The sequence below is a fragment of the Clarias gariepinus genome, chromosome 14 (genome assembly GCF_024256425.1).
Source record: "Clarias gariepinus isolate MV-2021 ecotype Netherlands chromosome 14, CGAR_prim_01v2, whole genome shotgun sequence".
Taxonomy (NCBI): Eukaryota; Metazoa; Chordata; class Actinopteri; order Siluriformes; family Clariidae; genus Clarias; species Clarias gariepinus.
In genome coordinates this window covers 19,731,509-19,752,059 of record NC_071113.1, presented here as the reverse complement: position 1 = coordinate 19,752,059, position 20,551 = coordinate 19,731,509, and the positions used below count along the sequence as shown (strand labels likewise).

Genomic DNA, 20,551 nt, shown 5'->3' with positions numbered 1-20,551 from the left:
TATACACATTAGAGTAAGCTCTAGATAACATATTAAATAAGGTATCTCCTCCTCCCCGTGCATTGCACATTTTGTGGTGTAAGGTCCTACAAATCTGAGACATCAGTACAGGTTGTGATTATTCCCCAACACGTGAATAATCACAACCACAAGTCAAGTTGTATTTCAAAAATCAATGGAGCGCAAGACAAGATTGAAATGTTGACAGCACTAAGGATACACAAGGTGGGACTCTAATCTAGGTTAATCAGAAAGCTTGCAGATTGTGTGACCTTAAGTCACAGCGAGAGGCACTGCTGGGATTCGAACCCCAGGATCTCCTGTTTACTAGACAGGCGCTTTAACCAACTGAGCCACAGCGCCACAGGACAACGCTGGCCCCACACTTAAAACCTCAAACTCGTACCTGATAAGCTGCGGGACAGGAACTTGACTCTCGGGCTAAGGTTGTCTCCACTGGCGTGCAGCTCAATAGGAGTTTAAATGAAGTCCCACAGTGCTATACCATGCTCCACAGAGCACACCATATCTGCCAGTCATGGTGTTATATATATATATATATATATATATATATATATATATATATATATATATATATATATATATAAACACTGCTTAAAAAATTAAAAGGAACACTTAGTCCCAGTTTGACTTGAACCATGCATACACATATGAGAGGCGTGCGAGTCAAACATTGGATTAAGTGCTTGACTTAGTTGTTGACATAGTTGTTCGTTTTTTAAGTAATCTATGTACTTGTTCATTGACAGCCATTGTCCTCATTTACATTTGACCAAAAGTGAGTCAGTAAAGCAGAAAAGTCACACTTGTGTGGAAGCAAACATCTGTTGACGGCAATTGGTCCAAGGCTACTCAGAATATGTTTAAATTCTTGCAAATGAAAACGTCACGGTTTATTCACTTTCGTAGCAGGGATAGAGCTATCTTGCTTGAGCTCCATGGACAAGTGTCTACCTGTGGAAACCACTTGACAACTGAGCAGAAATCCTGCCTGAAAGCAACACACCCTGCCATGACCTAAGCCCACAAGCTGTTAACACAGGCACTTAAGCCTTGAGTTCCTTATGGAGTTGGACCCACACCTCATCTGGCATACCAAGAGAAGAAACTCACAACAGGCACTGCTGGGAATTGAACCTAGGATCTGCTGTTTACAAGGCAGGCACTTTCACCAGCGAAGCCACAGTGCCAAAGGCCTGGCTGGCACCTCGGGCAAGACCCAGCACTTTTAACAGAGAGTCTCCTGGACAAGACATAACACTGCTCGCAAGGCCAAGATTTCCTCCATCGGAAAGGAAAGTGTGATTCTTGACCACGGATTTCATCTTATATGTGGTGTGTGGATGAAAAGAAGGTGACAAGCATTCGACTCTGGCGGGACTCGAACCCGCAACCTTTGAATAGCTCACCCGAGCCTAGAAGTCCAATGCGCTATCCATTGCGCCACAGAGCCAACCGAGGGAGCTGTCTGGGGTGTTTCATTTCAGGCTGCCCAAGACTCATGGAAGGCGTAGAACTTGCATGGTCAAGTTCATGAGGCAGATGCTTTTCTGTTGCCAACAATCAAATTCCACTAAATGCAAACAACTATGGCAGGAGCTGAACCCACAAGCTGTCAACAGCGTGGACAGAATGCCTTGATTTCACCATGGAATTTGCCACCCTGTCTAGCCCTGTCTGGTTTGGAAGGTTATTCATCTCTGGCTGTAAAAAAGGCAGAAAAGGGATAGCTCTCGCACCACCAGGTGATTGTTGCACTAGGCACTGCTCAGATTACACAGGAGCATGAAGACCTATTCATATACACATTAGAGTAAGCTCTAGATAACATATTAAATAAGGTATCTCCTCCTCCCCGTGCATTGCACATTTTGTGGTGTAAGGTCCTACAAATCTGAGACATCAGTACAGGTTGTGATTATTCCCCAACACGTGAATAATCACAACCACAAGTCAAGTTGTATTTCAAAAATCAATGGAGCGCAAGACAAGATTGAAATGTTGACAGCACTAAGGATACACAAGGTGGGACTCTAATCTAGGTTAATCAGAAAGCTTTCAGATTGTGTGACCTTAAGTCACAGCGAGAGGCACTGCTGGGATTTGAACCCAGGATCTCCTGTTTACTAGACAGGCGCTTTAACCAACTGAGCCACAGCGCCACGGGACAACGCTGGCCCCACACTTAAAACCTCAAACTCGTACCTGATAAGCTGCGGGACAGGAACTTGACTCTCGGGCTAAGGTTGTCTCCACTGGCGTGCAGCTCAATAGGAGTTTAAATGAAGTCCCACAGTGCTATACCATGCTTCACAGAGCACACCATATCTGCCAGTCATGGTGTTTTATATATATATATATATATATATATATATATATATATATAAACACTGCTTAAAAAATTAAAAGGAACACTTAGTCCCAGTTTGACTTGAACCATGCATACACATATGAGAGGCGTGCGAGTCAAACATTGGATTAAGTGCTTGACTTAGTTGTTGACATAGTTGTTCGTTTTTTAAGTAATCTATGTACTTGTTCATTGACAGCCATTGTCCTCATTTACATTTGACCAAAAGTGAGTCAGTAAAGCAGAAAAGTCACACTTGTGTGGAAGCAAACATCTGTTGACGGCAATTGGTCCAAGGCTACTCAGAATATGTTTAAATTCTTGCAAATGAAAACGTCACGGTTTATTCACTTTCGTAGCAGGGATAGAGCTATCTTGCTTGAGCTCCATGGACAAGTGTCTACCTGTGGAAACCACTTGACAACTGAGCAGAAATCCTGCCTGAAAGCAACACACCCTGCCATGACCTAAGCCCACAAGCTGTTAACACAGGCACTTAAGCCTTGAGTTCCTTATGGAGTTGGACCCACACCTCATCTGGCATACCAAGAGAAGAAACTCACAACAGGCACTGCTGGGAATTGAACCTAGGATCTGCTGTTTACAAGGCAGGCACTTTCACCAGCGAAGCCACAGTGCCAAAGGCCTGGCTGGCACCTCGGGCAAGACCCAGCACTTTTAACAGAGAGTCTCCTGGACAAGACATAACATTGCTCGCAAGGCCAAGATTTCCTCCATCGGAAAGGAAAGTGTGATTCTTGACCACGGATTTCATCTTATATGTGGTGTGTGGATGAAAAGAAGGTGACAAGCATTCGACTCTGGCGGGACTCGAACCCGCAACCTTTGAATAGCTCACCCGAGCCTAGAAGTCCAATGCGCTATCCATTGCGCCACAGAGCCAACCGAGGGAGCTGTCTGGGGTGTTTCATTTCAGGCTGCCCAAGACTCATGGAAGGCGTAGAACTTGCATGGTCAAGTTCATGAGGCAGATGCTTTTCTGTTGCCAACAATCAAATTCCACTAAATGCAAACAACTATGGCAGGAGCTGAACCCACAAGCTGTCAACAGCGTGGACAGAATGCCTTGATTTCACCATGGAATTTGCCACCCTGTCTAGCCCTGTCTGGTTTGGAAGGTTATTCATCTCTGGCTGTAAAAAAGGCAGAAAAGGGATAGCTCTCGCACCACCAGGTGATTGTTGCACTAGGCACTGCTCAGATTACACAGGAGCAGAAGACCTATTCATATACACATTAGAGTAAGCTCTAGATAACATATTAAATAAGGTATCTCCTCCTCCCCGTGCATTGCACATTTTGTGGTGTAAGGTCCTACAAATCTGAGACATCAGTACAGGTTGTGATTATTCCCCAACACGTGAATAATCACAACCACAAGTCAAGTTGTATTTCAAAAATCAATGGAGCGCAAGACAAGATTGAAATGTTGACAGCACTAAGGATACACAAGGTGGGACTCTAATCTAGGTTAATCAGAAAGCTTGCAGATTGTGTGACCTTAAGTCACAGCGAGAGGCACTGCTGGGATTCGAACCCCAGGATCTCCTGTTTACTAGACAGGCGCTTTAACCAACTGAGCCACAGCGCCACAGGACAACGCTGGCCCCACACTTAAAACCTCAAACTCGTACCTGATAAGCTGCGGGACAGGAACTTGACTCTCGGGCTAAGGTTGTCTCCACTGGCGTGCAGCTCAATAGGAGTTTAAATGAAGTCCCACAGTGCTATACCATGCTCCACAGAGCACACCATATCTGCCAGTCATGGTGTTATATATATATATATATATATATATATATATATATATATATAAACACTGCTTAAAAAATTAAAAGGAACACTTAGTCCCAGTTTGACTTGAACCATGCATACACATATGAGAGGCGTGCGAGTCAAACATTGGATTAAGTGCTTGACTTAGTTGTTGACATAGTTGTTCGTTTTTTAAGTAATCTATGTACTTGTTCATTGACAGCCATTGTCCTCATTTACATTTGACCAAAAGTGAGTCAGTAAAGCAGAAAAGTCACACTTGTGTGGAAGCAAACATCTGTTGACGGCAATTGGTCCAAGGCTACTCAGAATATGTTTAAATTCTTGCAAATGAAAACGTCACGGTTTATTCACTTTCGTAGCAGGGATAGAGCTATCTTGCTTGAGCTCCATGGACAAGTGTCTACCTGTGGAAACCACTTGACAACTGAGCAGAAATCCTGCCTGAAAGCAACACAGCCAAGATTTCCTCCATCGGAAAGGAAAGTGTGATTCTTGACCACGGATTTCATCTTATATGTGGTGTGTGGATGAAAAGAAGGTGACAAGCATTCGACTCTGGCGGGACTCGAACCCACAACCTTTGAATAGCTCACCTGAGCCTAGAAGTCCAATGCGCTATCCATTGCGCCACAGAGCCAACCGAGGGAGCTGTCTGGGGTGTTTCATTTCAGGCTGCCCAAGACTCATGGAAGGCGTAGAACTTGCATGGTCAAGTTCATGAGGCAGATGCTTTTCTGTTGCCAACAATCAAATTCCACTAAATGCAAACAACTATGGCAGGAGCTGAACCCACAAGCTGTCAACAGCGTGGACAGAATGCCTTGATTTCACCATGGAATTTGCCACCCTGTCTAGCCCTGTCTGGTTTGGAAGGTTATTCATCTCTGGCTGTAAAAAGGCAGAAAAGGGATAGCTCTCGCACCACCAGGTGATTGTTGCACTAGGCACTGCTCAGATTACACAGTAGCATGAAGACCTATTCATATACACATTAGAGTAAGCTCTAGATAACATATTAAATAAGGTATCTCCTCCTCCCCGTGCATTGCACATTTTGTGGTGTAAGGTCCTACAAATCTGAGACATCAGTACAGGTTGTGATTATTCCCCAACACGTGAATAATCACAACCACAAGTCAAGTTGTATTTCAAAAATCAATGGAGCGCAAGACAAGATTGAAATGTTGACAGCACTAAGGATACACAAGGTGGGACTCTAATCTAGGTTAATCAGAAAGCTTGCAGATTGTGTGACCTTAAGTCACAGCGAGAGGCACTGCTGGGATTCGAACCCAGGATCTCCTGTTTACTAGACAGGCGCTTTAACCAACTAAGCCACAGCGCCACGGGACAACCTTGGCCCCACACTTAAAACCTCAAACTCGTACCTGATAAGCTGCGGGACAGGAACTTGACTCTCGGGCTAAGGTTGTCTCCACTGGCGTGCAGCTCGATAGGAGTTTAAATGAAGTCCCACAGTGCTATACCATGCTCCACAGAGCACACCATATCTGCCAGTCATGGTGTTATATATATATATATATATATATATATATATATAAACACTGCTTAAAAAATTAAAAGGAACACTTAGTCCCAGTTTGACTTGAACCATGCATACACATATGAGAGGCGTGCGAGTCAAACATTGGATTAAGTGCTTGACTTAGTTGTTGACATAGTTGTTCTTTTTTTAAGTAATCTATGTACTTGTTCATTGACAGCCATTGTCCTCATTTACATTTGACCAAAAGTGAGTCAGTAAAGCAGAAAAGTCACACTTGTGTGGAAGCAAACATCTGTTGACAGCCATTGGTCCAAGGCTACTCAGAATATGTTTAAATTCTTGCAAATGAAAACGTCACGGTTTATTCACTTTCGTAGCAGGGATAGAGCTATCTTGCTTGAGCTCCATGGACAAGTGTCTACCTGTGGAAACCACTTGACAACTGAGCAGAAATCCTGCCTGAAAGCAACACACCCTGCCATGACCTAAGCCCACAAGCTGTTAACACAGGCACTTAAGCCTTGAGTTCCTTATGGAGTTGGACCCACACCTCATCTGGCATACCAAGAGAAGAAACTCACAACAGGCGCTGCTGGGAATTGAACCTAGGATCTGCTGTTTACAAGGCAGGCACTTTCACCAGCGAAGCCACAGTGCCAAAGGCCTGGCTGGCACCTCGGGCAAGACCCAGCACTTTTAACAGAGAGTCTCCTGGACAAGACATAACATTGCTCGCAAGGCCAAGATTTCCTCCATCGGAAAGGAAAGTGTGATTCTTGACCACGGATTTCATCTTATATGTGGTGTGTGGATGAAAAGAAGGTGACAAGCATTCGACTCTGGCGGGACTCGAACCCGCAACCTTTGAATAGCTCACCTGAGCCTAGAAGTCCAATGCGCTATCCATTGCGCCACAGAGCCAACCGAGGGAGCAGTCTGGGGTGTTTCATTTCAGGCTGCCCAAGACTCACGGAAGGCGTAGAACTTGCATGGTCAAGTTCATGAGGCAGATGCTTTTCTGTTGCCAACAATCAAATTCCACTAAATGCAAACAACTATGGCAGGAGCTGAACCCACAAGCTGTCAACAGCGTGGACAGAATGCCTTGATTTCACCATGGAATTTGCCACCCTGTCTAGCCCTGTCTGGTTTGGAAGGTTATTCATCTCTGGCTGTAAAAAAGGCAGAAAAGGGATAGCTCTCGCACCACCAGGTGATTGTTGCACTAGGCACTGCTCAGATTACACAGGAGCATGAAGACCTATTCATATACACATTAGAGTAAGCTCTAGATAACATATTAAATAAGGTATCTCCTCCTCCCCGTGCATTGCACATTTTGTGGTGTAAGGTCCTACAAATCTGAGACATCAGTACAGGTTGTGATTATTCCGCAACACGTGAATAATCACAACCACAAGTCAAGTTGTATTTCAAAAATCAATGGAGCACAAGACAAGATTGAAATGTTGACAGCACTAAGGATACACAAGGTGGGACTCTAATCTAGGTTAATCAGAAAGCTTTCAGATTGTGTGACCTTAAGTCACAGCGAGAGGCACTGCTGGGATTTGAACCCAGGATCTCCTGTTTACTAGACAGGCGCTTTAACCAACTGAGCCACAGCGCCACGGGACAACGCTGGCCCCACACTTAAAACCACAAACTCGTACCTGATAAGCTGCGGGACAGGAACTTGACTCTCGGGCTAAGGTTGTCTCCACTGGCGTGCAGCTCAATAGGAGTTTAAATGAAGTCCCACAGTGCTATACCATGCTCCACAGAGCACACCATATCTGCCAGTCATGGTGTTATATATATATATATATATATATATATATATATATATATATATATATAAACACTGCTTAAAAAATTAAAAGGAACACTTAGTCCCAGTTTGACTTGAACCATGCATACACATATGAGAGGCGTGCGAGTCAAACATTGGATTAAATGCTTGACTTAGTTGTTGACATAGTTGTTCCTTTTTTAAGTAATCTATGTACTTGTTCATTGACAGCCATTGTCCTCATTTACATTTGACCAAAAGTGAGTCAGTAAAGCAGAAAAGTCACACTTGTGTGGAAGCAAACATCTGATGACGGCAATTGGTCCAAGGCTACTCAGAATATGTTTAAATTCTTGCAAATGAAAACGTCACGGTTTATTCACTTTCGTAGCAGGGATAGAGCTATCTTGCTTGAGCTCCATGGACAAGTGTCTACCTGTGGAAACCACTTGACATCTGAGCAGAAATCCTGCCTGAAAGCAACACAGCCAAGATTTCCTCCATCGGAAAGGAAAGTGTGATTCTTGACCACGGATTTCATCTTATATGTGGTGTGTGGATGAAAAGAAGGTGACAAGCATTCGACTCTGGCGGGACTCGAACCCGCAACCTTTGAATAGCTCACCTGAGCCTAGAAGCCCAATGCGCTATCCATTGCGCCACAGAGCCAACCGAGGGAGCTGTCTGGGGTGTTTCATTTCAGGCTGCCCAAGACTCATGGAAGGCGTAGAACTTGCATGGTCAAGTTCATGAGGCAGATGCTTTTCTGTTGCCAACAATCAAATTCCACTAAATGCAAACAACTATGGCAGGAGCTGAACCCACAAGCTGTCAACAGCGTGGACAGAATGCCTTGATTTCACCATGGAATTTGCCACCCTGTCTAGCCCTGTCTGGTTTGGAAGGTTATTCATTTCTGGCTGTAAAAAAGGCAGAAAAGGGATAGCTCTCGCACCACCAGGTGATTGTTGCACTAGGCACTGCTCAGATTACACAGGAGCATGAAGACCTATTCATATACACATTAGAGTAAGCTCTAGATAACATATTAAATAAGGTATCTCCTCCTCCCCGTGCATTGCACATTTTGTGGTGTAAGGTCCTACAAATCTGAGACATCAGTACAGGTTGTGATTATTCCCCAACACGTGAATAATCACAACCACAAGTCAAGTTGTATTTCAAAAATCAATGGAGCGCAAGACAAGATTGAAATGTTGACAGCACTAAGGATACACAAGGTGGGACTCTAATCTAGGTTAATCAGAAAGCTTTCAGATTGTGTGACCTTAAGTCACAGCGAGAGGCACTGCTGGGATTCGAACCGAGGATCTCCTGTTTACTAGACAGGCGCTTTAACCAACTGAGCCACAGCGCCACGGGACAATGCTGGCCCCACACTTAAAACCTCAAACTCGTACCTGATAAGCTGCGGGACAGGAACTTGACTCTCGGGCTAAGGTTGTCTCCACTGGCGTGCAGCTCAATAGGAGTTTAAATGAAGTCCCACAGTGCTATACCATGCTCCACAGAGCACACCATATCTGCCAGTCATGGTGTTATATATATATATATATATATATATATATATATATATATATAAACACTGCTTAAAAAATTAAAAGGAACACTTAGTCCCAGTTTGACTTGAACCATGCATACACATATGAGAGGCGTGCGAGTCAAACATTGGATTAAATGCTTGACATAGTTGTTCTTTTTTTAAGTAATCTATGTACTTGTTCATTGACAGCCATTGTCCTCATTTACATTTGACCAAAAGTGAGTCAGTAAAGCAGAAAAGTCACACTTGTGTGGAAGCAAACATCTGTTGACGGCAATTGGTCCAAGGCTACTCAGAATATGTTTAAATTCTTGCAAATGAAAACGTCACGGTTTATTCACTTTCGTAGCAGGGATAGAGCTATCTTGCTTGAGCTCCATGGACAAGTGTCTACCTGTGGAAACCACTTGACAACTGAGCAGAAATCCTGCCTGAAAGCAACACAGCCAAGATTTCCTCCATCGGAAAGGAAAGTGTGATTCTTGACCACGGATTTCATCTTATATGTGGTGTGTGGATGAAAAGAAGGTGACAAGCATTCGACTCTGGCGGGACTCGAACCCGCAACCTTTGAATAGCTCACCCGAGCCTAGAAGTCCAATGCACTATCCATTGCGCCACAGAGCCAACCGAGGGAGCTGTCTGGGGTGTTTCATTTCAGGCTGCCCAAGACTCATGGAAGGCGTAGAACTTGCATGGTCAAGTTCATGAGGCAGATGCTTTTCTGTTGCCAACAATCAAATTCCACTAAATGCAAACAACTATGGCAGGAGCTGAACCCACAAGCTGTCAACAGCGTGGACAGAATGCCTTGATTTCACCATGGAATTTGCCACCCTGTCTAGCCCTGTCTGGTTTGGAAGGTTATTCATCTCTGGCTGTAAAAAAGGCAGAAAAGGGATAGCTCTCGCACCACCAGGTGATTGTTGCACTAGGCACTGCTCAGATTACACAGGAGCATGAAGACCTATTCATATACACATTAGAGTAAGCTCTAGATAACATATTAAATAAGGTATCTCCTCCTCCCCGTGCATTGCACATTTTGTGGTGTAAGGTCCTACAAATCTGAGACATCAGTACAGGTTGTGATTATTCCCCAACACGTGAATAATCACAACCACAAGTCAAGTTGTATTTCAAAAATCAATGGAGCGCAAGACAAGATTGAAATGTTGACAGCACTAAGGATACACAAGGTGGGACTCTAATCTAGGTTAATCAGAAAGCTTGCAGATTGTGTGACCTTAAGTCACAGCGAGAGGCACTGCTGGGATTCGAACCCCAGGATCTCCTGTTTACTAGACAGGCGCTTTAACCAACTGAGCCACAGCGCCACAGGACAACGCTGGCCCCACACTTAAAACCTCAAACTCGTACCTGATAAGCTGCGGGACAGGAACTTGACTCTCGGGCTAAGGTTGTCTCCACTGGCGTGCAGCTCAATAGGAGTTTAAATGAAGTCCCACAGTGCTATACCATGCTCCACAGAGCACACCATATCTGCCAGTCATGGTGTTATATATATATATATATATATATATATATAAACACTGCTTAAAAAATTAAAAGGAACACTTAGTCCCAGTTTGACTTGAACCATGCATACACATATGAGAGGCGTGCGAGTCAAACATTGGATTAAGTGCTTGACTTAGTTGTTGACATAGTTGTTCGTTTTTTAAGTAATCTATGTACTTGTTCATTGACAGCCATTGTCCTCATTTACATTTGACCAAAAGTGAGTCAGTAAAGCAGAAAAGTCACACTTGTGTGGAAGCAAACATCTGTTGACGGCAATTGGTCCAAGGCTACTCAGAATATGTTTAAATTCTTGCAAATGAAAACGTCACAGTTTATTCACTTTCGTAGCAGGGATAGAGCTATCTTGCTTGAGCTCCATGGACAAGTGTCTACCTGTGGAAACCACTTGACAACTGAGCAGAAATCCTGCCTGAAAGCAACACACCCTGCCATGACCTAAGCCCACAAGCTGTTAACACAGGCACTTAAGCCTTGAGTTCCTTATGGAGTTGGACCCACACCTCATCTGGCATACCAAGAGAAGAAACTCACAACAGGCACTGCTGGGAATTGAACCTAGGATCTGCTGTTTACAAGGCAGGCACTTTCACCAGCGAAGCCACAGTGCCAAAGGCCTGGCTGGCACCTCGGGCAAGACCCAGCACTTTTAACAGAGAGTCTCCTGGACAAGACATAACATTGCTCGCAAGGCCAAGATTTCCTCCATCGGAAAGGAAAGTGTGATTCTTGACCACGGATTTCATCTTATATGTGGTGTGTGGATGAAAAGAAGGTGACAAGCATTCGACTCTGGCGGGACTCGAACCCGCAACCTTTGAATAGCTCACCCGAGCCTAGAAGTCCAATGCGCTATCCATTGCGCCACAGAGCCAACCGAGGGAGCTGTCTGGGGTGTTTCATTTCAGGCTGCCCAAGACTCATGGAAGGCGTAGAACTTGCATGGTCAAGTTCATGAGGCAGATGCTTTTCTGTTGCCAACAATCAAATTCCACTAAATGCAAACAACTATGGCAGGAGCTGAACCCACAAGCTGTCAACAGCGTGGACAGAATGCCTTGATTTCACCATGGAATTTGCCACCCTGTCTAGCCCTGTCTGGTTTGGAAGGTTATTCATCTCTGGCTGTAAAAAAGGCAGAAAAGGGATAGCTCTCGCACCACCAGGTGATTGTTGCACTAGGCACTGCTCAGATTACACAGGAGCAGAAGACCTATTCATATACACATTAGAGTAAGGTCTAGATAACATATTAAATAAGGTATCTCCTCCTCCCCGTGCATTGCACATTTTGTGGTGTAAGGTCCTACAAATCTGAGACATCAGTACAGGTTGTGATTATTCCCCAACACGTGAATAATCACAACCACAAGTCAAGTTGTATTTCAAAAATCAATGGAGCGCAAGACAAGATTGAAATGTTGACAGCACTAAGGATACACAAGGTGGGACTCTAATCTAGGTTAATCAGAAAGCTTGCAGATTGTGTGACCTTAAGTAACAGCGAGAGGCACTGCTGGGATTCGAACCCCAGGATCTCCTGTTTACTAGACAGGCGCTTTAACCAACTGAGCCACAGCGCCACAGGACAACGCTGGCCCCACACTTAAAACCTCAAACTCGTACCTGATAAGCTGCGGGACAGGAACTTGACTCTCGGGCTAAGGTTGTCTCCACTGGCGTGCAGCTCAATAGGAGTTTAAATGAAGTCCCACAGTGCTATACCATGCTCCACAGAGCACACCATATCTGCCAGTCATGGTGTTATATATATATATATATATATATATATATATATATAAACACTGCTTAAAAAATTAAAAGGAACACTTAGTCCCAGTTTGACTTGAACCATGCATACACATATGAGAGGCGTGCGAGTCAAACATTGGATTAAGTGCTTGACTTAGTTGTTGACATAGTTGTTCGTTTTTTAAGTAATCTATGTACTTGTTCATTGACAGCCATTGTCCTCATTTACATTTGACCAAAAGTGAGTCAGTAAAGCAGAAAAGTCACACTTGTGTGGAAGCAAACATCTGTTGACGGCAATTGGTCCAAGGCTACTCAGAATATGTTTAAATTCTTGCAAATGAAAACGTCACGGTTTATTCACTTTCGTAGCAGGGATAGAGCTATCTTGCTTGAGCTCCATGGACAAGTGTCTACCTGTGGAAACCACTTGACAACTGAGCAGAAATCCTGCCTGAAAGCAACACAGCCAAGATTTCCTCCATCGGAAAGGAAAGTGTGATTCTTGACCACGGATTTCATCTTATATGTGGTGTGTGGATGAAAAGAAGGTGACAAGCATTCGACTCTGGCGGGACTCGAACCCGCAACCTTTGAATAGCTCACCCGAGCCTAGAAGTCCAATGCACTATCCATTGCGCCACAGAGCCAACCGAGGGAGCTGTCTGGGGTGTTTCATTTCAGGCTGCCCAAGACTCATGGAAGGCGTAGAACTTGCATGGTCAAGTTCATGAGGCAGATGCTTTTCTGTTGCCAACAATCAAATTCCACTAAATGCAAACAACTATGGCAGGAGCTGAACCCACAAGCTGTCAACAGCGTGGACAGAATGCCTTGATTTCACCATGGAATTTGCCACCCTGTCTAGCCCTGTCTGGTTTGGAAGGTTATTCATCTCTGGCTGTAAAAAAGGCAGAAAAGGGATAGCTCTCGCACCACCAGGTGATTGTTGCACTAGGCACTGCTCAGATTACACAGGAGCATGAAGACCTATTCATATACACATTAGAGTAAGCTCTAGATAACATATTAAATAAGGTATCTCCTCCTCCCCGTGCATTGCACATTTTGTGGTGTAAGGTCCTACAAATCTGAGACATCAGTACAGGTTGTGATTATTCCCCAACACGTGAATAATCACAACCACAAGTCAAGTTGTATTTCAAAAAATCAATGGAGCGCAAGACAAGATTGAAATGTTGACAGCACTAAGGATACACAAGGTGGGACTCTAATCTAGGTTAATCAGAAAGCTTGCAGATTGTGTGACCTTAAGTCACAGCGAGAGGCACTGCTGGGATTCGAACCCCAGGATCTCCTGTTTACTAGACAGGCGCTTTAACCAACTGAGCCACAGCGCCACAGGACAACGCTGGCCCCACACTTAAAACCTCAAACTCGTACCTGATAAGCTGCGGGACAGGAACTTGACTCTCGGGCTAAGGTTGTCTCCACTGGCGTGCAGCTCAATAGGAGTTTAAATGAAGTCCCACAGTGCTATACCATGCTCCACAGAGCACACCATATCTGCCAGTCATGGTGTTATATATATATATATATATATATATATATATATATAAACACTGCTTAAAAAATTAAAAGGAACACTTAGTCCCAGTTTGACTTGAACCATGCATACACATATGAGAGGCGTGCGAGTCAAACATTGGATTAAGTGCTTGACTTAGTTGTTGACATAGTTGTTCGTTTTTTAAGTAATCTATGTACTTGTTCATTGACAGCCATTGTCCTCATTTACATTTGACCAAAAGTGAGTCAGTAAAGCAGAAAAGTCACACTTGTGTGGAAGCAAACATCTGTTGACGGCAATTGGTCCAAGGCTACTCAGAATATGTTTAAATTCTTGCAAATGAAAACGTCACGGTTTATTCACTTTCGTAGCAGGGATAGAGCTATCTTGCTTGAGCTCCATGGACAAGTGTCTACCTGTGGAAACCACTTGACAACTGAGCAGAAATCCTGCCTGAAAGCAACACACCCTGCCATGACCTAAGCCCACAAGCTGTTAACACAGGCACTTAAGCCTTGAGTTCCTTATGGAGTTGGACCCACACCTCATCTGGCATACCAAGAGAAGAAACTCACAACAGGCACTGCTGGGAATTGAACCTAGGATCTGCTGTTTACAAGGCAGGCACTTTCACCAGCGAAGCCACAGTGCCAAAGGCCTGGCTGGCACCTCGGGCAAGACCCAGCACTTTTAACAGAGAGTCTCCTGGACAAGACATAACACTGCTCGCAAGGCCAAGATTTCCTCCATCGGAAAGGAAAGTGTGATTCTTGACCACGGATTTCATCTTATATGTGGTGTGTGGATGAAAAGAAGGTGACAAGCATTCGACTCTGGCGGGACTCGAACCCGCAACCTTTGAATAGCTCACCTGAGCCTAGAAGTCCAATGCGCTATCCATTGCGCCACAGAGCCAACCGAGGGAGCTGTCTGGGGTGTTTCATTTCAGGCTGCCCAAGACTCATGGAAGGCGTAGAACTTGCATGGTCAAGTTTATGAGGCAGATGCTTTTCTGTTGCCAACAATCAAATTCCACTAAATGCAAACAACTATGGCAGGAGCTGAACCCACAAGCTGTCAACAGCGTGGACAGAATGCCTTGATTTCACCATGGAATTTGCCACCCTGTCTAGCCCTGTCTGGTTTGGAAGGTTATTCATCTCTGGCTGTAAAAAAGGCAGAAAAGGGATAGCTCTCGCACCACCAGGTGATTGTTGCACTAGGCACTGCTCAGATTACACAGGAGCATGAAGACCTATTCATATACACATTAGAGTAAGCTCTAGATAACATATTAAATAAGGTATCTCCTCCTCCCCGTGCATTGCACATTTTGTGGTGTAAGGTCCTACAAATCTGAGACATCAGTACAGGTTGTGATTATTCCCCAACACGTGAATAATCACAACCACAAGTCAAGTTGTATTTCAAAAATCAATGGAGCGCAAGACAAGATTGAAATGTTGACAGCACTAAGGATACACAAGGTGGGACTCTAATCTAGGTTAATCAGAAAGCTTTCAGATTGTGTGACCTTAAGTCACAGCGAGAGGCACTGCTGGGATTTGAACCCAGGATCTCCTGTTTACTAGACAGGCGCTTTAACCAACTGAGCCACAGCGCCACGGGACAACGCTGGCCCCACACTTAAAACCTCAAACTCGTACCTGATAAGCTGCGGGACAGGAACTTGACTCTCGGGCTAAGGTTGTCTCCACTGGCGTGCAGCTCAATAGGAGTTTAAATGAAGTCCCACAGTGCTATACCATGCTTCACAGAGCACACCATATCTGCCAGTCATGGTGTTTTATATATATATATATATATATATATATATATATATATATATATATATATAAACACTGCTTAAAAAATTAAAAGGAACACTTAGTCCCAGTTTGACTTGAACCATGCATACACATATGAGAGGCGTGCGAGTCAAACATTGGATTAAGTGCTTGACTTAGTTGTTGACATAGTTGTTCGTTTTTTAAGTAATCTATGTACTTGTTCATTGACAGCCATTGTCCTCATTTACATTTGACCAAAAGTGAGTCAGTAAAGCAGAAAAGTCACACTTGTGTGGAAGCAAACATCTGTTGACGGCAATTGGTCCAAGGCTACTCAGAATATGTTTAAATTCTTGCAAATGAAAACGTCACGGTTTATTCACTTTCGTAGCAGGGATAGAGCTATCTTGCTTGAGCTCCATGGACAAGTGTCTACCTGTGGAAACCACTTGACAACTGAGCAGAAATCCTGCCTGAAAGCAACACACCCTGCCATGACCTAAGCCCACAAGCTGTTAACACAGGCACTTAAGCCTTGAGTTCCTTATGGAGTTGGACCCACACCTCATCTGGCATACCAAGAGAAGAAACTCACAACAGGCACTGCTGGGAATTGAACCTAGGATCTGCTGTTTACAAGGCAGGCACTTTCACCAGCGAAGCCACAGTGCCAAAGGCCTGGCTGGCACCTCGGGCAAGACCCAGCACTTTTAACAGAGAGTCTCCTGGACAAGACATAACATTGCTCGCACGGCCAAGATTTCCTCCATCGGAAAGGAAAGTGTGATTCTTGACCACGGATTTCATCTTATATGTGGTGTGTGGATGAAAAGAAGGTGACAAGCATTCGACTCTGGCGGGACTCGAACCCGCAACCTTTGAATAGCTCACCCGAGCCTAGAAGTCCAATGCGCTATCCATTGCGCCACAGAGCCAACCGAGGGAGCTGTCTGGGGTGTTTCATTTCAGGCTGCCCAAGACTCATGGAAGGCGTAGAACTTGCATGGTCAAGTTCATGAGGCAGATGCTTTTCTGTTGCCAACAATCAAATTCCACTAAATGCAAACAACTATGGCAGGAGCTGAACCCACAAGCTGTCAACAGCGTGGACAGAATGCCTTGATTTCACCATGGAATTTGCCACCCTGTCTAGCCCTGTCTGGTTTGGAAGGTTATTCATCTCTGGCTGTAAAAAAGGCAGAAAAGGGATAGCTCTCGCACCACCAGGTGATTGTTGCACTAGGCACTGCTCAGATTACACAGGAGCATGAAGACCTATTCATATACACATTAGAGTAAGCTCTAGATAACATATTAAATAAGGTATCTCCTCCTCCCCGTGCATTGCACATTTTGTGGTGTAAGGTCCTACAAATCTGAGACATCAGTACAGGTTGTGATTATTCCCCAACACGTGAATAATCACAACCACAAGTCAAGTTGTATTTCAAAAATCAATGGAGCGCAAGACAAGATTGAAATGTTGACAGCACTAAGGATACACAAGGTGGGACTCTAATCTAGGTTAATCAGAAAGCTTGCAGATTGTGTGACCTTAAGTCACAGCGAGAGGCACTGCTGGGATTTGAACCCCAGGATCTCCTGTTTACTAGACAGGCGCTTTAACCAACTGAGCCACAGCGCCACAGGACAACGCTGGCCCCACACTTAAAACCTCAAACTCGTACCTGATAAGCTGCGGGACAGGAACTTGACTCTCGGGCTAAGGTTGTCTCCACTGGCGTGCAGCTCAATAGGAGTTTAAATGAAGTCCCACAGTGCTATACCATGCTCCACAGAGCACACCATATCTGCCAGTCATGGTGTTATATATATATATATATATATATATATATATAAACACTGCTTAAAAAATTAAAAGGAACACTTAGTCCCAGTTTGACTTGAACCATGCATACACATATGAGAGGCGTGCGAGTCAAACATTGGATTAAGTGCTTGACTTAGTTGTTGACATAGTTGTTCGTTTTTTAAGTAATCTATGTACTTGTTCATTGACAGCCATTGTCCTCATTTACATTTGACCAAAAGTGAGTCAGTAAAGCAGAAAAGTCACACTTGTGTGGAAGCAAACATCTGTTGACGGCAATTGGTCCAAGGCTACTCAGAATATGTTTAAATTCTTGCAAATGAAAACGTCACGGTTTATTCACTTTCGTAGCAGGGATAGAGCTATCTTGCTTGAGCTCCATGGACAAGTGTCTACCTGTGGAAACCACTTGACAACTGAGCAGAAATCCTGCCTGAAAGCAACACACCCTGCCATGACCTAAGCCCACAAGCTGTTAACACAGGCACTTAAGCCTTGAGTTCCTTATGGAGTTGGACCCACACCTCATCTGGCATACCAAGAGAAGAAACTCACAACAGGCACTGCTGGGAATTGAACCTAGGATCTGCTGTTTACAAGGCAGGCACTTTCACCAGCGAAGCCACAGTGCCAAAGGCCTGGCTGGCACCTCGGGCAAGACCCAGCACTTTTAACAGAGAGTCTCCTGGACAAGACATAACACTGCTCGCAAGGCCAAGATTTCCTCCATCGGAAAGGAAAGTGTGATTCTTGACCACGGATTTCATCTTATATGTGGTGTGTGGATGAAAAGAAGGTGACAAGCATTCGACTCTGGCGGGACTCGAACCCGCAACCTTTGAATAGCTCACCCGAGCCTAGAAGTCCAATGCGCTATCCATTGCGCCACAGAGCCAACCGAGGGAGCTGTCTGGGGTGTTTCATTTCAGGCTGCCCAAGACTCATGGAAGGCGTAGAACTTGCATGGTCAAGTTCATGAGGCAGATGCTTTTCTGTTGCCAACAATCAAATTCCACTAAATGCAAACAACTATGGCAGGAGCTGAACCCACAAGCTGTCAACAGCGTGGACAGAATGCCTTGATTTCACCATGGAATTTGCCACCCTGTCTAGCCCTGTCTGGTTTGGAAGGTTATTCATCTCTGGCTGTAAAAAAGGCAGAAAAGGGATAGCTCTCGCACCACCAGGTGATTGTTGCACTAGGCACTGCTCAGATTACACAGGAGCATGAAGACCTATTCATATACACATTAGAGTAAGCTCTAGATAACATATTAAATAAGGTATCTCCTCCTCCCCGTGCATTGCACATTTTGTGGTGTAAGGTCCTACAAATCTGAGACATCAGTACAGGTTGTGATTATTCCCCAACACGTGAATAATCACAACCACAAGTCAAGTTGTATTTCAAAAATCAATGGAGCGCAAGACAAGATTGAAATGTTGACAGCACTAAGGATACACAAGGTGGGACTCTAATCTAGGTTAATCAGAAAGCTTTCAGATTGTGTGACCTTAAGTCACAGCGAGAGGCACTGCTGGGATTTGAACCCAGGATCTCCTGTTTACTAGACAGGCGCTTTAACCAACTGAGCCACAGCGCCACGGGACAACGCTGGCCCCACACTTAAAACCTCAAACTCGTACCTGATAAGCTGCGGGACAGGAACTTGACTCTCGGGCTAAGGTTGTCTCCACTGGCGTGCAGCTCAATAGGAGTTTAAATGAAGTCCCACAGTGCTATACCATGCTTCACAGAGCACACCATATCTGCCAGTCATGGTGTTTTATATATATATATATATATATATATATATATATATATATATATAAACACTGCTTAAAAAATTAAAAGGAACACTTAGTCCCAGTTTGACTTGAACCATGCATACACATATGAGAGGCGTGCGAGTCAAACATTGGATTAAGTGCTTGACTTAGTTGTTCGTTTTTTAAGTAATCTATGTACTTGTTCATTGACAGCCATTGTCCTCATTTACATTTGACCAAAAGTGAGTCAGTAAAGCAGAAAAGTCACACTTGTGTGGAAGCAAACATCTGTTGACGGCAATTGGTCCAAGGCTACTCAGAATATGTTTAAATTCTTGCAAATGAAAACGTCACGGTTTATTCACTTTCGTAGCAGGGATAGAGCTATCTTGCTTGAGCTCCATGGACAAGTGTCTACCTGTGGAAACCACTTGACAACTGAGCAGAAATCCTGCCTGAAAGCAACACACCCTGCCATGACCTAAGCCCACAAGCTGTTAACACAGGCACTTAAGCCTTGAGTTCCTTATGGAGTTGGACCCACACCTCATCTGGCATACCAAGAGAAGAAACTCACAACAGGCACTGCTGGGAATTGAACCTAGGATCTGCTGTTTACAAGGCAGGCACTTTCACCAGCGAAGCCACAGTGCCAAAGGCCTGGCTGGCACCTCGGGCAAGACCCAGCACTTTTAACAGAGAGTCTCCTGGACAAGACATAACACTGCTCGCAAGGCCAAGATTTCCTCCATCGGAAAGGAAAGTGTGATTCTTGACCACGGATTTCATCTTATATGTGGTGTGTGGATGAAAAGAAGGTGACAAGCATTCGACTCTGGCGGGACTCGAACCCGCAACCTTTGAATAGCTCACCTGAGCCTAGAAGTCCAATGCGCTATCCATTGCGCCACAGAGCCAACCGAGGGAGCTGTCTGGGGTGTTTCATTTCAGGCTGCCCAAGACTCATGGAAGGCGTAGAACTTGCATGGTCAAGTTTATGAGGCAGATGCTTTTCTGTTGCCAACAATCAAATTCCACTAAATGCAAACAACTATGGCAGGAGCTGAACCCACAAGCTGTCAACAGCGTGGACAGAATGCCTTGATTTCACCATGGAATTTGCCACCCTGTCTAGCCCTGTCTGGTTTGGAAGGTTATTCATCTCTGGCTGTAAAAAAGGCAGAAAAGGGATAGCTCTCGCACCACCAGGTGATTGTTGCACTAGGCACTGCTCAGATTACACAGGAGCATGAAGACCTATTCATATACACATTAGAGTAAGCTCTAGATAACATATTAAA

General features: G+C 44.5%; 14 non-coding genes across 14 annotated transcripts; all 14 read right to left on the bottom strand.

The window, feature by feature from the left end:
* Window positions 1–1,387: 1,387 nt before the first annotated feature.
* trnar-ucu (transfer RNA arginine (anticodon UCU)) lies at window positions 1,388–1,474 on the bottom strand. The gene is given in 2 exon segments: window positions 1,388–1,423; window positions 1,438–1,474. It is a non-coding gene; the product is annotated as a tRNA-Arg (tRNA).
* A 635-nt stretch (window positions 1,475–2,109) lies between these two features.
* Window positions 2,110–2,183, bottom strand: trnat-agu (transfer RNA threonine (anticodon AGU)). Its single transcript has one exon. It is a non-coding gene; the product is annotated as a tRNA-Thr (tRNA).
* Window positions 2,184–3,187: 1,004 nt separating this feature from the next.
* On the bottom strand, window positions 3,188–3,274 carry trnar-ucu (transfer RNA arginine (anticodon UCU)). The gene is given in 2 exon segments: window positions 3,188–3,223; window positions 3,238–3,274. It is a non-coding gene; the product is annotated as a tRNA-Arg (tRNA).
* Window positions 3,275–4,721: 1,447 nt separating this feature from the next.
* On the bottom strand, window positions 4,722–4,808 carry trnar-ucu (transfer RNA arginine (anticodon UCU)). The gene is given in 2 exon segments: window positions 4,722–4,757; window positions 4,772–4,808. It is a non-coding gene; the product is annotated as a tRNA-Arg (tRNA).
* Window positions 4,809–5,442: 634 nt separating this feature from the next.
* Window positions 5,443–5,516, bottom strand: trnat-agu (transfer RNA threonine (anticodon AGU)). The gene has a single exon. It is a non-coding gene; the product is annotated as a tRNA-Thr (tRNA).
* A 996-nt stretch (window positions 5,517–6,512) lies between these two features.
* On the bottom strand, window positions 6,513–6,599 carry trnar-ucu (transfer RNA arginine (anticodon UCU)). Its single transcript is given in 2 exon segments — window positions 6,513–6,548; window positions 6,563–6,599. It is a non-coding gene; the product is annotated as a tRNA-Arg (tRNA).
* Window positions 6,600–7,234: 635 nt separating this feature from the next.
* On the bottom strand, window positions 7,235–7,308 carry trnat-agu (transfer RNA threonine (anticodon AGU)). Its single transcript has one exon. It is a non-coding gene; the product is annotated as a tRNA-Thr (tRNA).
* Window positions 7,309–11,363: 4,055 nt separating this feature from the next.
* On the bottom strand, window positions 11,364–11,450 carry trnar-ucu (transfer RNA arginine (anticodon UCU)). Its single transcript is given in 2 exon segments — window positions 11,364–11,399; window positions 11,414–11,450. It is a non-coding gene; the product is annotated as a tRNA-Arg (tRNA).
* A 3,237-nt stretch (window positions 11,451–14,687) lies between these two features.
* trnar-ucu (transfer RNA arginine (anticodon UCU)) lies at window positions 14,688–14,774 on the bottom strand. Its single transcript is given in 2 exon segments — window positions 14,688–14,723; window positions 14,738–14,774. It is a non-coding gene; the product is annotated as a tRNA-Arg (tRNA).
* Window positions 14,775–15,409: 635 nt separating this feature from the next.
* On the bottom strand, window positions 15,410–15,483 carry trnat-agu (transfer RNA threonine (anticodon AGU)). Its single transcript has one exon. It is a non-coding gene; the product is annotated as a tRNA-Thr (tRNA).
* A 1,014-nt stretch (window positions 15,484–16,497) lies between these two features.
* Window positions 16,498–16,584, bottom strand: trnar-ucu (transfer RNA arginine (anticodon UCU)). The gene is given in 2 exon segments: window positions 16,498–16,533; window positions 16,548–16,584. It is a non-coding gene; the product is annotated as a tRNA-Arg (tRNA).
* A 1,704-nt stretch (window positions 16,585–18,288) lies between these two features.
* On the bottom strand, window positions 18,289–18,375 carry trnar-ucu (transfer RNA arginine (anticodon UCU)). The gene is given in 2 exon segments: window positions 18,289–18,324; window positions 18,339–18,375. It is a non-coding gene; the product is annotated as a tRNA-Arg (tRNA).
* A 635-nt stretch (window positions 18,376–19,010) lies between these two features.
* trnat-agu (transfer RNA threonine (anticodon AGU)) lies at window positions 19,011–19,084 on the bottom strand. The gene has a single exon. It is a non-coding gene; the product is annotated as a tRNA-Thr (tRNA).
* A 996-nt stretch (window positions 19,085–20,080) lies between these two features.
* Window positions 20,081–20,167, bottom strand: trnar-ucu (transfer RNA arginine (anticodon UCU)). The gene is given in 2 exon segments: window positions 20,081–20,116; window positions 20,131–20,167. It is a non-coding gene; the product is annotated as a tRNA-Arg (tRNA).
* Window positions 20,168–20,551: the final 384 nt, after the last annotated feature.